This window comes from Lepus europaeus, chromosome 5 (genome assembly GCF_033115175.1).
Source record: "Lepus europaeus isolate LE1 chromosome 5, mLepTim1.pri, whole genome shotgun sequence".
In the NCBI taxonomy this organism is placed as follows: Eukaryota; Metazoa; Chordata; class Mammalia; order Lagomorpha; family Leporidae; genus Lepus; species Lepus europaeus.
This window is the reverse complement of record NC_084831.1, coordinates 54,007,946-54,023,688: the sequence shown is the minus strand read 5'-3', so window position 1 is coordinate 54,023,688 and position 15,743 is coordinate 54,007,946. Positions and strand designations below refer to the sequence as shown.

General features: G+C 49.6%; 1 protein-coding gene across 1 annotated transcript in view; it reads left to right on the top strand.

The window, feature by feature from the left end:
* Positions 1 to 15,743, top strand: part of KANK4 (KN motif and ankyrin repeat domains 4) — a 79,932-nt gene that overhangs the window by 30,879 nt on the left and 33,310 nt on the right. The gene's annotated exons all lie outside the window — the stretch shown is intronic.

The following is a 15,743-nucleotide window of genomic DNA, read 5'->3' as shown; positions in this document are numbered from 1 at the left end:
GCACCGCACTGATCCGAAGGCAGGAGCCAAGTGCTTCTCCTGGTCTCCCATGGGGTGCAGGGCCCAAGGACTTGGGCCATCCTCCACTGCACTCCCGGGCCATAGCAGAGAGCTGGCCTGGAAGAGGGGCAACCAGGACAGAATCCGGCTCCCCGACCGGGACTAGAACCCGGTGTGCCGTCGCCGCAGGCAGAGGATTAGCCTGTTGAGCCACGGCGCCAGTCAGCTATCCCACTTCTGAGAATATATCCTAAGGTAGTGAAATCATCATAGGAAAAAAGATAACCCAGACTCCCAAATTCAAGGCAGCACTATTCACAATAGCCAGGATAATGTAATCAACTTAGGTGTCCATCAGTGGATGAATGGATAAAGACAATGTGATACATATACACAATGGAGTATTATTCCAGCATAAAAAAGAATGAAATCCTGACATTTGCAGCAATATGGATGAACTGGAGATCATTATGTTTAACTGAAACAAGCCAGGCACCGAAAGACAAATCCTGCATATTCTTTCTCATATGTGGAAATTAGAAATCATTTTAGGTGCTGGTTCAAGTCCTGGGTGCTCCACTTCCTATCCAGCTCTCTGCTATGGCATGGGAAAGCAGTAGAAGATGATCCAAGTCCTTCCCCGACCCCGCGAAGGAGACCCGGAAGAAGCTCCTGGCTCCTGGCTTCAGATCGGTTCAGCTCCAGCTGTTGTGGCCATCTGGGGAATGAACCAGCAGATGGAAGACTTCTCTCTCTGTCTCTTTCTGTAACTTTGTCTTTCAAATAAATAAAATAAATCTTAAAAAATTATATATGTGTATATGAATATATATAAAATTGTCTAAAATAGTGATTACTGGAAGCTGGGAAAGGTTGAGTACTAAAACACAGTAGGGTGAACAGTAGGTGTTTTGCAGCACAATGGAGCAACTATGGCTTGCGATGATGCATAATATCCCACATAAAACAACATATATGATGTATCTGTCCCCTGTAAAATAGATATGATATGTAATATCCTGTGGTAAAGAGCTGGAAGAGGCCACAAGAAAGGAGATGGCAGGCTCAAAACACAAAGAAAACATAAGGAAGCAGAAAGACTGGTTGCCCAGTACCATCAGTTAGCGCTATGTTTATATGTTGAAAAGTTGCATTGCACAATTAAAGTGTGTGCAAACCTTAAAATGTGCAAATATTACATGTTCATCTACAATTTAAGATAAAACAAAATAAAAAACTTTCAATTTCATTTTCTGTGAACTTTTTGAACGCCCCTCATGTGATTCCGCTTACATGAAACACCTAGAATAGGCAAATTCAGAGACAGAAAGTAGAGAGAAGTTACCAGGGCTGAGGGCACGAGGCAATGGGGAGCTGTTGTCCAGTGGGTCCAAAGTTGCGTTGGAGCTGATGAAAAGTCCTGCGTATAGATAATAGTGAATGCTACATAATGTTGGGAATGCGTTTAAACTGTACGCTTGAAAATAGTGAAAATTATAGATAGCAATACTGTGTGTTTACACTACAACTTTTAAAAATTAGATGATGTTGATGTTAACTTTGAGTATACTACAATCAGATTTCACAATTTATATGAGTGAATCATACTGTGTGTAGATTGTATTTCCATAAGACTGTTTGAATAATACTTTCCAGCTGCTGTGACAGTCTCTGATCCGTCCATCCATCCATTTATTTATTTGTTCATTCAGTACATTTTTATTGAGTTCCTACCATGCCAAGTGTTAAGAATCGGTCAGTAGCCGGCGCCGCGGCTCACTAGGCTAATCCTCCGCCTTGCGGCGCTGGCACACCGGGTTCTAGTCCCGGTCGGGGCACCGATCCTGTCCCGGTTGCCCCTCTTCCAGGCCAGCTCTCTGCTATGGCCAGGGAGTGCAGTGGAGGATGGCCCAAGTGCTTGGGCCCTGCACCCCATGGGAGACCAGGAGAAGCACCTGGCTCCTGCCATCGGATCAGCGGCCATTGGAGGGTGAACCAACGGCAAAAGGAAGACCTTTCTCTCTGTCTCTCTCTCACTGTCCACTCTGCCTGTCAAAAAAAAAAAAAAATTTAAAAAAAAAAAAAAGAATTGGTCAGTGAGGGGCCAGCGCCATGGCACACTAGGTTAAATATCTGCCTGCGGCGCCAGCATCCCATATGGGCACCGGTTCTAGTCCCGGCTGCTCCTCTTCCATTCCAGCTCTCCGCTGTGGCCTGGGAAAGCAGTGGAGGATGGCCCAAGTCCTTGGGCCCCTGCACCCATGTGGGAGACCAGGGAGAGGCACCTGGCTCCTGGCTTTGGATCGGCGCAGCTCCGTCCATCGCGGCCATTTGGGGAGTGAACCAACGGAAAGAAGACCTTTCTCTCTGACTCTCTCTCACTGTCTGTAATTCTGTCTGTCAAATAAATTAATAAATAAATCTTTAATAATAAAAAAAAGAATAGGTCAGTGAATAAAACAAACATGATGTCTGCCCTTTCCTTGCTTTAAACTGTGACTTTTGGGCCGGCTTTGTGGGGTAATGGGTAAAGCCTCTGCCTGCCATGCTAGTATTCCATACAGACACTGGTTTGAGTCCCAGCTGCTCCATTTCCAATCCAGCTCTCTGCTAATGGCCTGGGAAAGCAGTGGAAGATGGCCCAAGGGTTTGGGCCCCTGCTACCCATGTGGGAGACCTGGATCAAGCTCCTGGCTCCTGGCTTGGGCTTGGCCCAGGTCCAGCCATTGCTGCCATCTGAGGAGTAAACCAGTGGACAGATCTCTCCCTCTCTGTTACTCTTTCAAATAAATAAATAAATCCTTTAAGAAACAAACTGAAAATTTTTAAAGACTTATTTATTTATTTGAAAGGGTTACAGAGAGAGGGAGAAACAAAGAAGACAGGAATGGAGATCTTCCATCCGCTGGTGCACTCCCCAAATGACCACAATGGCCAGGGCTGGGCCAGACTGAAGCCAGTCAGAAGTCAGAGCTTCTTCTGGGTCTCCCACGTGGGTGCAGGGGCCCAAGCACTTGGGCCATCTTCTACTGCTTTCCCATACATGCTAGCAGGAAGTTGGATCAGAAGTGGAGCAGCCAGGACTCAAGCTGGCGCCCTTAAAGGATGCTGGTGCTGCAGATGGCAGCTTAACCTGCTATGCCAATAGCACTGGCCCCCTAAACTGCAAACCTTTAAAAGTAATCATAGCTAAATTCTTCAAGTGTTTTTATATACCAGGCACCAGCAGAATCGCGTTGTATACCTTACCTCCTGCAGTGCATACCATACTGAGCTGTGCTCTTCTTGATTAAAGAAATTGCACAGGGTCACACAGCCCGATTCGAACCTAGTATATCTTATCCCAAAGCACAAGCAGCTGGGTTTCAGCTACCTGGAATTGGGGTCTTTCTGGGAGACCTGTCAGGCTGGCTAATCATTGAAGGGAGAATTAGACACGAAGTGCGCAGACTTCCAGGCGGGAGAGGGTTTGAAAAATAAGGCATAAGTCAGTGGAGTTATGTGTAGCCACTGAACGGTAAATATTATAAAGAAGGCATAACTATGCTTTTTAAAATGGTCTTGTAACAGAATTTTATTGATTTAAACATTTTTAAATGTATTTATTCATCTACTTGACAGGCAGAGAGAGAAAGAGAGATCTGTGCCCACTGACACACTCTTCAAACACCCACAGCAGCCAGGGCTGGGCTAGGCTGAGGTCAGGGGTGGCAGGGACCCTTCACTAGCCCTGTCCCCTGCTGCTGTTCCTCAGGATGAAAGCTGGACCTGGAAATGGAGTCCAGACTCAAACCCAGGAACTCTACTAGCGGATGTGGGCGTCTCAAGAAATGTCTTAACCACTGTGGCAGACGCCTGATAAAGTTGATACCATTTTAAACAAAATTGAATTCATTGTTGAATGCATTATATTAATAGATAATATATTTGTTTATTAAGTATGGACTATATGCCAGTCTCTGTTCTAGGTTTATATGTGTTGTCATCTTTTTAAATCCTCCTATAGCTACGTGACTTGTAGGAAATAATGTTCTATTTCACAAGCAAGGCGATGGAGGCACAGAGAGGTTAAGCATTGGTCCAGAGGTTCACAGTGAGTGGCAGAGCTGAGATACCAGCCATGACTTGGAGCCAGGCTCTTAACCACTTTGATTTGCTGAAATACGCAAAATAGGTGAACATGAAAATAGTCGTATGCAGTGTTAGGGTTATGATGACTTTCACTCTTCTTTCCCTCAAATGATTTTTTAGTTTTTAAAAATGCATCATAATACTGATGGTTTTTAGAGCCAGGAAAAAAACCACATGTGACTGTGACCTTTCTTGTCTTCTTAGCTCATTGCCATTTCATTTTGCTGTGTTTGGTTTTGACTCCAGAAACTCAACAGTGCCACTGAGCACACAGGCAGGATATTGGGAGATGCTCACCAGGTACCCAAAGTGACTGCGGCTCATATACTGAGTGGGCTGCTCCTGTTCTGCAGCAGTCCCCTGGGTCTGTGTCCCCTCCTCATCATACTCTTAACATCGGTGAGGCTCTTCCTTTGAAAGAAGACTTTTTCCTGACTTGGAAAAAAGTCTGTTGTACCATGACTACGAGCATCACATTAGGAGCTGGCACTGTGGCATAGCAGCTTAAGCTTTGCCTGAGTGCCGGTATCCCTTATGGGCGCTGGTTGGAGCCCTGGCTGCTCTTCTTCCCATCCAGCTCCCTGCTAATGAGCCTGGGAAAGCAGCAGAGAATATGTTGCATCCACTCGTCAGCTAAAATAGAATATTGCAAAAACTGGGGACAGTCACACGTGAATTTTATTGAAAATGAGAGGCAAGGCAACCGATCGGGACCCACACTCCTTACCAGGGTGCAGCCCCCAACAGCGAGTTATGGTATTTTGTCCACTAGGGCTCATAATTTCGAACCCCTGGTATGCAGTGAACAATAAAAAAAAAAAAAAAAACCCAGAATATGATTGTAAGATAACAGTTAACAATAACAATCCCAGGAACAATAACAAACCCAAGATTTGGTTGTAAGATAACAGTGCAGGGTGCAGTTCTGTCAATTTAGGCAGAACACTGGGATTGTGTCCTTTCTCAGTTCCTTGGAATTTGGGCCCACATGGTTTCACAAGATACACCCTTAGCCGTTGGCAAGCAAAGCTAATATGTACAGAAGCAAGAGATCTGCAATTAGCTTTTAGCCACACTCACTCCATTTTGATTTTGACTCTACACATGGTCCAAGCCCTTGGGCCCCTGCACCCACATGGGAGACCCAGAGGAAGCTCCTGGCCCCAGATCATCCTAGCTCTGGCCATTGCAGCCATTTGGGGAGTGAACCAGCCGATGTTAGATTCTCTCTCTCTCTCCCTCTCTCTGCCTTTCAAATAAATAAATAAAATCTTTAAAAAAAAAAAAAGCATGTTAGCATCAGAAAGACATGGCACTGATAGTCTCTCTACTTGGGCAAGTGCTCTGAGCCTCCACTTTGTCCTTGGATAATAGAAATAGCAGCGCTGCTCTGTAGGACTTGTGGGAATTACACTGGCTAATGTTTGGATTAGACCCAGACTGCCTGAGGTTAAACTTTTTTCAAATATTAACCATTTGTGTTTCTCTTTTTGATGAGTTGCTTGCTCCTGCCCCTTCCTCATGTGTCGGTCTCTTGACCTTACAGTTTGTTTAACCCAAGGGCTAAGAGCATTCTGGAATCTTCTCAGTGGAAGGAGAGGTGTGGGGTGACCCCAGTGACCCCAGTGCTTTTCTTTTTCTCCCAGGAGAATTCCTTGCTGGTCGGGGTTGCCTACCCTCTGCCTGCAGTTCACCCTGTTTTACCCCTTTACATCATTTCTGCTGCTTTGAAGAGTCCACTTTAGAGTAGCTGATTCCCATTTTGGGTTGCTGCACCCGCAGAGTGGCACCGATTACTTCTCGTTTCGTTCTCTGCACATTTGAGGTGTGTTCCGTGAGAATGACTGTGGCCACGGCGGGTCCGGTGTGCGTGTTCCTCAGAGCGTGCCCCTGCTTTGCCCTGTGAAATTGCCCAGACTACAGAGAGCTGCCCTTCCTAAGAAGGGTGCTAAAGCCTCAGGGAGCGCTCTGATAGGGGCACATTCCTGAGATAGCTGAAGGTCTTTTCCCTCCTGCCTCGCCCCCTTGTCGCAGTTGGACGGTTCTTCGGTTCTTCGTTTTCTCTCTCTAGGAGCAGAAGGGACCTGGGTCGTACAGGCTAAGGATCTCTGAATTGCAGAAGGCATCAACCCTCGTGTCAGCCAAACTGTTACGGAAAACTGGAGAAATTATTGTTACCTTGGTTCTTTGTCTCACATGGAAGAAGAATTTTCAAGCGGACAGCAGAGAGATTTACATAGATTTATTAGAGTCAAAGACCTCCAGCCAGAGCGGAGTGGAGGGAGGCTTCCAAGAGAGGAAAAAGCCCAAAGGGTTGGTGGTCTGGTGGTCGTGAAGTTTTTAAGTACAATTTCAAAGGGAATAAAACTGGACAATCAGATTGGCGTTCAGTTTCCAGATGGGGACAAAACCCTTCAAAAGGCCTCATTTACAATTCTCCACCGTGTCTGGCCTGCTCAAGATAAAACAAAAAAGCCACCCAGAAGGGTGGGATAGGTAACTGGTTTTCACAACAAGAAGTGAGCTCAGGAAGAGCTCCATTGCTATTCTCATGGTAAATTTGGAGATTCTGAAGGAAGGTGGGGGAAGGAAGCAAATATTTTACACCCCAAATTTCATTGGGATCCCCTGACTACCTATTAACCCACCTGACTCCTCACCACAAGACTGGAGAGAGCACCCAACAGAAGCACGGACTCCTCTCATGATAGGAGGGCGGACATTGTGGCACAGCAGGTTAAGCCATGTGTGATGCCTGCATCCCCTATGAGCCTGCCAGTTCAAGTCCTGGCCCCTCTGCTTCTGACCCAGCTTCCTGCTAATGCATTCTGGGAGGCAGCAGATGATGGCTTAAGTGCTTGGGCTCCTGCCACCCACGTGGGGCACCCAGATGGAGTTTCAGACTGGCCCAACCCCTGGCTGTTGCAGGCATTTGGGGAGTGAACCAGTAGATTAAAGATATTTCCCAGGGCTGGCGCTGCAGCTCACTAGGCTAATCCTCTGCCTGCAGCACCGGCACCCTGGGTTCTAGTCCCGGTTGGGACGCCGGATTCTGTCCTGGTTACTCCTGTTCCAGTCCAGCTCTCTGCTGTGGCCCAGGAAGGCAGTGGAGGATGGCCCAAGTGCTTGGGCCCTGCACCCGCATGGGAGACCAGGAGAAGCACCTGGCTCCTGGCTTCGGATTGGTGCAGCGCGCTGGTCATAGTGGCCATTTCGGGGGTGAACCAACAGAAAAAGGAAGACCTTTCTCTCTCTCTCTCTCTCTCTCTCACTGTCTAAACCTTCCTGTCCAAAAAAAAAAAAAGATATTTCCCTATCTCTCTCTCCATCCATCCTCTCTGTAACTCTACCTTTCAAGTAAGCAAAAAATAACGAAAACATTTTTTTTAAGTGGCTGGGGATTCCTGGGAAGACCCCTCCTCAGGGTGACATCACAGGCTGCCTGGACAACATCAGCCATTCACTTGTATCCCGACATTTGCCTGTCCCTTGTTCACCTGCATGCCCAATTCAGGCTGTGTGGCTTAGCGTAGACTTTACTGGACCAGGAGGCAAAAAATCTGGTTTGACTTGGAGCTTTGCCTTTAAAATAGAAAAACAAGGTTTTGATTTTTTTAATGTATTTATTTATTTGGAAGAGAGAGACAGACAGAGATCTCTCATCCACAAATTCATTCCTCAGATGTCCATAACAGCCAGGGCTGGGCCAGGCAGAAGCCAAGAGCCAGGAACTCAATCCAAGCCTCCTATGCGGGTGGCAGAGACCCAAGTACTTGACCTATCACCTGCTGCCTCCCAGGGTGTGCACTAACAGGAAACTGGAATGGAGAGAGGAGATGCCATTCCAACCCAGGCCTTTGAAGTGGGATGCAGGCATCTCAAGTGGAGGTTTAACCACTGTGCCACATGCCCACCCCTACACTCCCTCCCCCCTTTTTTGACACGCTAACCTTGGAAACAGACTATTGCCTCCTCCAGAACACGGAAGATAACTTTCCCTGTTCTGTTACTTCCCTGATTGACTTACGGGTTACAAAGACACCGAAAGGAGAATTTCTCCCTCTAGAGCTGGCGGTCCCAGTGTCTGTCCCAGCACCTCATGCTAAGCTTGAGAATGAGCAGTGCTGCTTCTGCACAGGAGGAGACGTGAAGTGACGTCAGGGGAACTTGACTTTGGTCGGAGTGTGTGTGTGTGTGTCTTTTTTTCCCGTGTGTCTTCCGTGCTGGCATTTGAGCGAAGCTGATGGGTGGCACTGTCAGGGGAGGCGCATTTCCTTCCCGGATGCTGCAGTCTGTTTTAACCTGATGAGAGGCCTGAAGATTTCAGGAGAGCAGCTCCCTTGGCGTGTAAGGGGGTGTCTGGAGAAGCCGCCTGGGCTGAGAGCCACAGGCACTGGGGTAAGCTCAAGGAGCAGGTGGCCTGTGGTGTTGCCTGGGCTGCCAGACTCGGGAGAAGCTTGCCGGAGAGAGGGCAGACAGGCACAGTGGCTGCCGGAAGGTGAAGGGGAGCTGTGTGCTGAGGCTCTGGGGACAGGCAGGACCCAACCGGACAGGCACGTGGGTCAGCATTCCCCGGGGGAAGGTTGGGTCATGCAGGGAAGGCGTGCAAGCCTTTTGCCTCTTTGTCCTTGATAAGGAAGAATTTATCCCAGGAGAGGAAACGGGATGCTAGTCTTGGTCACACAGATAGACCAGAGGGGACCGTGATGGTTGGGAAGGCCTGGGACCAAGTGAAATGGAGGGCTTTGGCCACTGCTTCCCATGGAAGTGCTGTACACCCCAAGCCAGCTTGGAGGGGCTGCCCTGCGATCATTTCTATTGCATCACAGATGCACTTGGTTCTTTAGGATGTTTTTCACATAACCTTAGAGTTCCTGGTACATTTCTGGGTCCTTTTTGTTTTGATGGTTTGGTTTACATACTCAGTTAACATAGAAAAACACTTTTCTTTTGAAAAAAAAAAAAGAGATTTATTTATTTATCTGAAAGGCAGAGTTATAGAGAGAAAGAGAGACAGAAAGAGATCTTCCATCCACTCGTTCACTCCCCAAATGGCTGCAAGAGCTGGAGCTGGGCCAACTAGAAGCCAGGAGCCAGGAACTTCTTCTGGGTCTCCCATTTGGATTTAGGGGTCCAAGGACTTGGGCCATCTTCTGCTGATTCCCCAGGCTCATTAGCAGGGAGCTGGATGGGAAGAAGAGCAGCCAGCACTCAAACCGATGCCCATATAGGATGCTGGCACTGCAGGCAGTGGCTTTACCTGCTATGCCACAGCTCCAGCCCCAGAAAAATGCTTTTTAAAAAATTATTTTATGTACTTGAAAAGCACAATGACAGAGAGAAAAGGAAAGAGAGAGAGAGAAAGAGAGATCATCCACTGCTGGTTCACTCTCCAAATGGCCACAATGGCCAGGGCTGGACTAGGCTGAAGCCAAGAGCCAGGAGCTTCTTCTAGGTCTCCCATGCGGATGGCAGGGTTCCAAGCACTTGGGCCATCTTCCACTGCTTTTCCAGGCACATTAGCAGAGAGCTGGATCAAAAGCCAAGCAGCTGGAACTCGAATCTGTGCTCCGATATGGGACACCAGTGCCACATGTAGAAGCTGAACCTGCTGTGTCATGACAGTGGCCCCCAGAAAGATGCTTTTAACCATCAAGAAAAGTGAATGCTAGAATTCCATAGCCTTGTCCACCATCACATCATCCTGTACACTTCCAGAAGTGTCTGAGCCTCCATCTTGAGCAAGATATTCTAGAATCTTCCCAGGAAAATAAATCCGTGATCAGTGTAGTAGGAAGAACACAGACCCACTCCAGGAAGCGTCAACCCTAAGGAAGTCACTGAGACCATCCGTCTGTCCTTTTCTTTGTAAAGTACAGCACGGACACTCGCCCTGGTCTGGCTGCCCTGGGCACTAGTGTGAGGACAAATGCAGCCTGGGAGGGGAAGCGCTTTCCAGGTGTACCTGGATCCGTGCAGGCGGCGTGCCATGCCAGTGCTGGCATTGATTTCAGGCGGAAGCTGCCTGGCCTTGGAAATCGCCTGGGGAGGTCAGAGCCACTCTGGCATGTCTTACTGATGGGCTTCAATTCCTGGGACAGTCTCGCTCGCTTAGTGCCCTAGCGAGTCAAGGGGACAAGGTCCCCAGACTGCTCTTGCTAAGCCTGTATAAAGGAGCTCAGAGGCGGCCCCTGTCGGATGTCTCCAGCCCTCTGTATCTCCATCTAGTCCAGGAGCCCTGTGCCAGCACCTCACCCTTGCCTCTGCTCCAAGGAGTGGCAGCGGCAGCTCTGGGCTGAATGGAGACTTAGCCGCCCTGCCTGGGACACCCCAGCGCCCCGCCCCCAGCGTCTCGGTCTGCACTGCAGACTGGAGCCACTGAGCAGTAATTTGGTCGGCACAGCAGGTACCTCCTTGGCTTTCTCTTCCTGTTAGAATTGGATGCATTTGGGTGTCAAGGGCAGCCGATCGGGAGAGGAAGCAGGAAGCCGGGTTGACCAGTCTGGCCCCGGGTATTCACTGGTTATTGTTTCTGGCCCTGCCCTGCCCGGACGGACTCCCATTCACTGAGTGATCAGAGGCTCCGGGGTCCCGGGACTGCAGGAGGAAGTCTCTAACGCAAAGGCGGGAAGAAAGCAGCGCACCCCTGACGCTTTCAACTCCTAAGGAGGCTGCATCCTCATTAGCAGCAGTTTTATTCACAAACCACGTCAGCTGCAGGGAGGAGAAGCGTGATGAAGGGCGGCTGCCCAGCGCGGCTCCCAGATTTGCAGTCAGGGGGTTGTGTGCTGTTTGGATGTGTTTTCCGTGCATCGCTGCGAAGTGATGGCAGCTCTGGGAACTAACTTTCCAGCAGAAGGAATTTGACCGTGCTTCCTCTTTCTGCAAGCTCCAGGCTGAGCTTATTGAGTGGTGCATTCCTCTTGGACCCCCACTCACCTATTCCCGGGAGCAAAAAGGAAGTCAGTGTTTGCTTTTTCCAGCAAGGTCACGGATCACCTGACCCAGTCCTCTAACAGCTGGGAAGCAGACGGGGCTGTGCTGAACTCATTGTGCACAATCGGCGCTCGGCCTGCAGCCCCCGACCTGGCTCTCTGGGAAGGAGACGCGGAAGCCGTCCCAGCTTCTGGTTCCAGGCTCTGCAGGAGAGGATGCAAGAGGAGGTAATGTGAGCAGAGCTTTCCTTGAGAAGCCCCAGAGCCAGCTGCTGCAATGCAGGCAAAAAAAAAAAAAAAAAAAAAAGACAGGCACTTGCAGAAAAATGCGGGCATGGGGTTGTTGAGATTGTGTGGCCGTGTTGCTTGTTGAGTCTTGTTTCCTGTGTCAGCAGAGAGCCGACCGGACAACTGGGCTGGTGGAATCCTGTGCAGGAGTGCTAAGCAGCGGCTATGAGATGCCTCCTGCCGCTTAGCGCAGGTACCCTTTCTACTCGGAGGCTTGAGGTTCTGGGATGGGGCAGCTGTCCCTGCTGGGTAGGATCCATCCGTCCAGGGTCTGGGTGATTTGTTTTCCCTTTTGGAAAGAGCTTTGTCTTTGCAAGTGACCGTGCAGGCATTGGCTGGGTTCCTGTTTGGTGCACTACCTTGTGAAATATTTGACTTTGTCAGGTTGAATTCTCCAAGAATTCTCATGGCAGTGAGGCAGGGCTTTGAGCCGAGCTTTCTTTTCAAGGAAATCCAAGGTGCTGTTTATTTTGGCATGTAGCCTGTGCTGGGATGAAACACAGCATTCTGGTAATTGCAGACTAGAGAAATGTTTGGAGAGAACAAAAGTGCGGAACCTGGTTTCAGTTTCAGTCGAAATAAGGGAGCATTTCTTTACAATTGGATTTGAGGTTAGAAATGAGGTTGAGGGTGGCATCAAGAAAGCAGTAAGGGTGGAGGGGGAGCTGTGGGTAGTGCTGCAGAAGTTGGGCTGACCAGGAAGAAGGCCTTGCTCTTGGGCACCCAGGGTGCACCCTGCTGGCTCGTTTCTAACACAGCCTGCTACTTGCCCACGGACCGTCGTGGCCATCCCCACCTCTGCACTGCCCAGTTGGCTTTGAAAGGCTCTGTGGAATGATGGAGTTGCATAAGCCATCCTGCCCCTAAGTCACTGAGAAACTTGAGGTTGGCCACTTAGCCTCTCTGGGCTTTTGCGTCCTCATCTGTCACTGGACATGACACCCATTTGCCAGGGTTGTTTCTGGGAGGTGAAGGGAGGAATTGTATCCATGACCTGACTCCCAGTGTAACTGCTTAGCTCCTGCTAGTTTTTGTCTCCATGGTTTCCATTTGAAGACAGGTTATTTTGCTCTCCTTTTTTGTTGTTCGTTTCAGAACTGTGAAATAAGTATCCGCCTCATGTTAGACATCGGGAGTTGGGGGTGACACGAGAATGAGTCTTGCAAAAATTCTGGCCTTCACGTGCGTACTAGTAGGTGAGAAGAGAGGCAGAGACAGAGAGAGAATGCTGTCTAGCCTCAGAACACCTGCAATATGATGAGCTAATGAGGAAGGTTGGGCCTCTATTGGGGATCCTTGGGCTAGGACAAACAGAAGTGAAAAGTTGCAGAACAACATCAGGCATTAAAAGATGCTGACTCGGGTTGGCATTGTAGCACAGTGGGTTAAGCCACTGCCTGCAGCCACCGGCATCCCATATGAGTTCAAGTCCCGGCTGCTTCACTTCCAGTCCAGCTCCCTGTTAATGCGCCTGGGAAAGCAACAGAAGATGGTACAAATACTTGGCCCCCTGCCACCCACATGGGAGACCTGGGTGGAGCTCCTGGCTTGGCTTAGACTAGCTCTGGCCATTGTGGCCATTTGGGGAGTGAAGCAGCAGATGGAAGATCTGTTTCTCTCTGCCTCTCCTCTTTCTGTAACTTTGCCTTTCAAATAAAATAATTTTTTTTAAAAAAGGTACTGAATCCTGAGCGATACAGCTTAACAGAATGAGTGATAAATTGCTTTATGTCAAAGCTTTAAATACTCCAGAGGGTTGCAAAATTCCTCTTCCAAAGAGAATTCTGTGCTATCTCAGAGTAGCTTTGCTCCTCCTTTCCACTCACTTCTCCACGTCAACCATCCGCCCCCCAAGAGAAGCCCCCTGAGCTAAACTCCCACAACATCTGCCCCAAGGACCATGGATTAGGGTGGGAGGCTGGGCCGATGGCGATGGTGGGAGCTAGCCGTGGCCGTTCCTTCTTTTCTCCTTTAGAGGAAAAGTTGGCTGAGCCCCTTTCTTGGCTCCATTTGATTTCTGTAGCCTTGAAATCATCCATTCTAATAAAACTCAAGTCATAGAGAAACCTTAGGGGTTCCTATGTCGTTCTTTAGGAAACTGACCTAATGTGTGCTGGTGGCTGCCTGAGGCCGTAGGGTGAGATACACAGTGCGCAGAATTCCTCGTTCTCATGGAATGTGAGGGACTTCCCTGGTGACGGTGAGGATGGGAGTGTGTGCAGCCAGCGGGCCAGCTGCACCCGGGTGGCCCCACTGCCTCAGCAGGGGCCCGGCTGCTTGGTGGCCAGCGTGGGAGAGGCAGGGGAGCCTCCGTCCCCGCTTATGGAGAACTAGGGATCAGCCTGGCCTCAATGGCCAGGGCTGGCTTACAAGGTGGCCAGACGATTACAAATCACATCTGTTCCCACTGCAGGCTTGGAGTTGGCCAACCTTGAGGACAAATCCTGCTCCAGCACTTGCTTGTTATGTGCCCTTCAGTGGGCCTTTCAACTCTCTCAGCCTCAGTTTCCCTCTCTGAAAAAGGAAAGGCATAATAATCTTTTCTCTGGGCCAGCATTGTGGCATAGTGGGCGCCGGCAATGCCGGCATTCCATGTGGGCGCCGTTTCATGTCCTGGCTGCTCCACTTCCAATCCAGCCCCCTGTTAATGCACCTGGGAAAGCAGTGGAAGATGGCCCAAGTGCTTGCACCCCTATACCACATGGGAGACCCAGAGATCCAGGTGGAGCTCCTGGATCCTGGCTTCAGCCTAGCCCTGCGCCCTTTCGACCCTTTGGGGCCTCTCTGTCTCTCTTCCTCTCTCTGTAACTCTGCCTTTCAAATAACAAATGAAATCTTTAAAAAATTAATTTTAAAAACTCCTTTCTGGGTTATGATGAGGACTGCTTGAGATAATTAGCGGACATCAAGTGACCAAGAACGAGAGCTGGGCTGCGTGCTGGAGAGGGGGCCTGGGGTTTCCCCCACCCCCCTCTCCCCTCCCCAGGCATCACTTCAGCCTCTCCTGCTTGCCAGCAGTGCTCACTGCAGACTGCAGGCCCGGGTGTGGAGAGGGGTAGAGTGTCCTCCGCCCGAGAGCCCTCTCTGTACAGAAGGGCAGAGAGGCAACCGGCCCTCCCTCTCCTCTCCAGCGCCCACCACCTTACGGCCACACTCAGCTGCAAGAGCCTGCTTTGTCCCTCGCTTCTCTCCTCCACCAAACTAAACTCCAGGACAAGCGTCTTCAGGGAGCTCATGGCAAATGCGTATTATGAAATGATTATGCATGGATTTCAAAAGGGTTTTGCACCAAAATAAATCCTTTCATGCCATTTTCCATGAGTTTTTGAAATCCTGTTTGCTGGTCAGGGGCTTGCTTTGTCAGAGGGTGAGTGAGGGCCTTGGTGTTGGCATTCCTTCTGCAGAGTCTGCTTCCAGAACACCTGTCTGTCCTCTGCACTCCATCTGACCGCAGAGGGCAGGCCGCTGTGGTAGCTGCGTGGAGAAGGGTTTGGAGGAGCCATGGGAGGGAGCCAGGGCAGTGACCTTGGCGCACAAGCAGCACGCACAGAAAGAAGTCGTATTAAACTCCCTGTGGGCCGACTTCAGAATGCCCCTCTCACTTGCCGGCCTGGTTCTCCCAGCCCTCTTCTCCTGTGACTTGTCCCGTCTCCTTTCCCCCCTCCTTGGTTGCCAGGGCAGCACGGGGGGTGGAGGTGGGGGGGCTCATTCCTCATCCTTCTCTATCATCCTGTTTTTCCCAGTCCTTTCCTCATCACTGGTCCACTTTTCTTGTCTGGAGTTCATTGTCGAGTGTGTCGGGATCCCTAAAGTAACCCCACTGCTGCCGTGGCATCACACGTGTTTCTCATTATGCTGATGTATGTGGAGTTTACAATAATAAAAAGCCGATTTCCTGGATGACTGATTGTAGTGGGGGCAGGAGCTGGGTTGTGCACCATTTGAAGGAAGAATCTTGGGACTGGATTAAAACTTTGGGGAGACTGTGTGGTCACACATCATAAGGTACACTAATTCAGAGTCAGGGCCATATTCTACTTGAGTAGTTCTGATAGGAGCCAGCATTGTGGATGCCAGTTCAAGACCCAGCTGCTCCACTTCCAATCCCACTCCCTGTTAATGTGCCTAGGAAAGCAGTAGAAGATGGCCCAAGTTCTTGGGCCCCTGCACCCATATGGGAGACCTGGAAGAAGCTCCTGGCTCCTGGCTTAAGGCCGGTACAGCCCTGGCTGTTGTGGCCATTTGAGGAGTGAACCAGCAGATGGAAGATCTCTTTTCCTCTCTGTCTCTCTGTCTCTTTCCCTCTGTTTCTCCTTCTCTCTCTGTAACTATACCTTTCAAATAAATTTTAAAAAATAGTTTCTGATGTGTTCTGGCCACCTGGGTTGA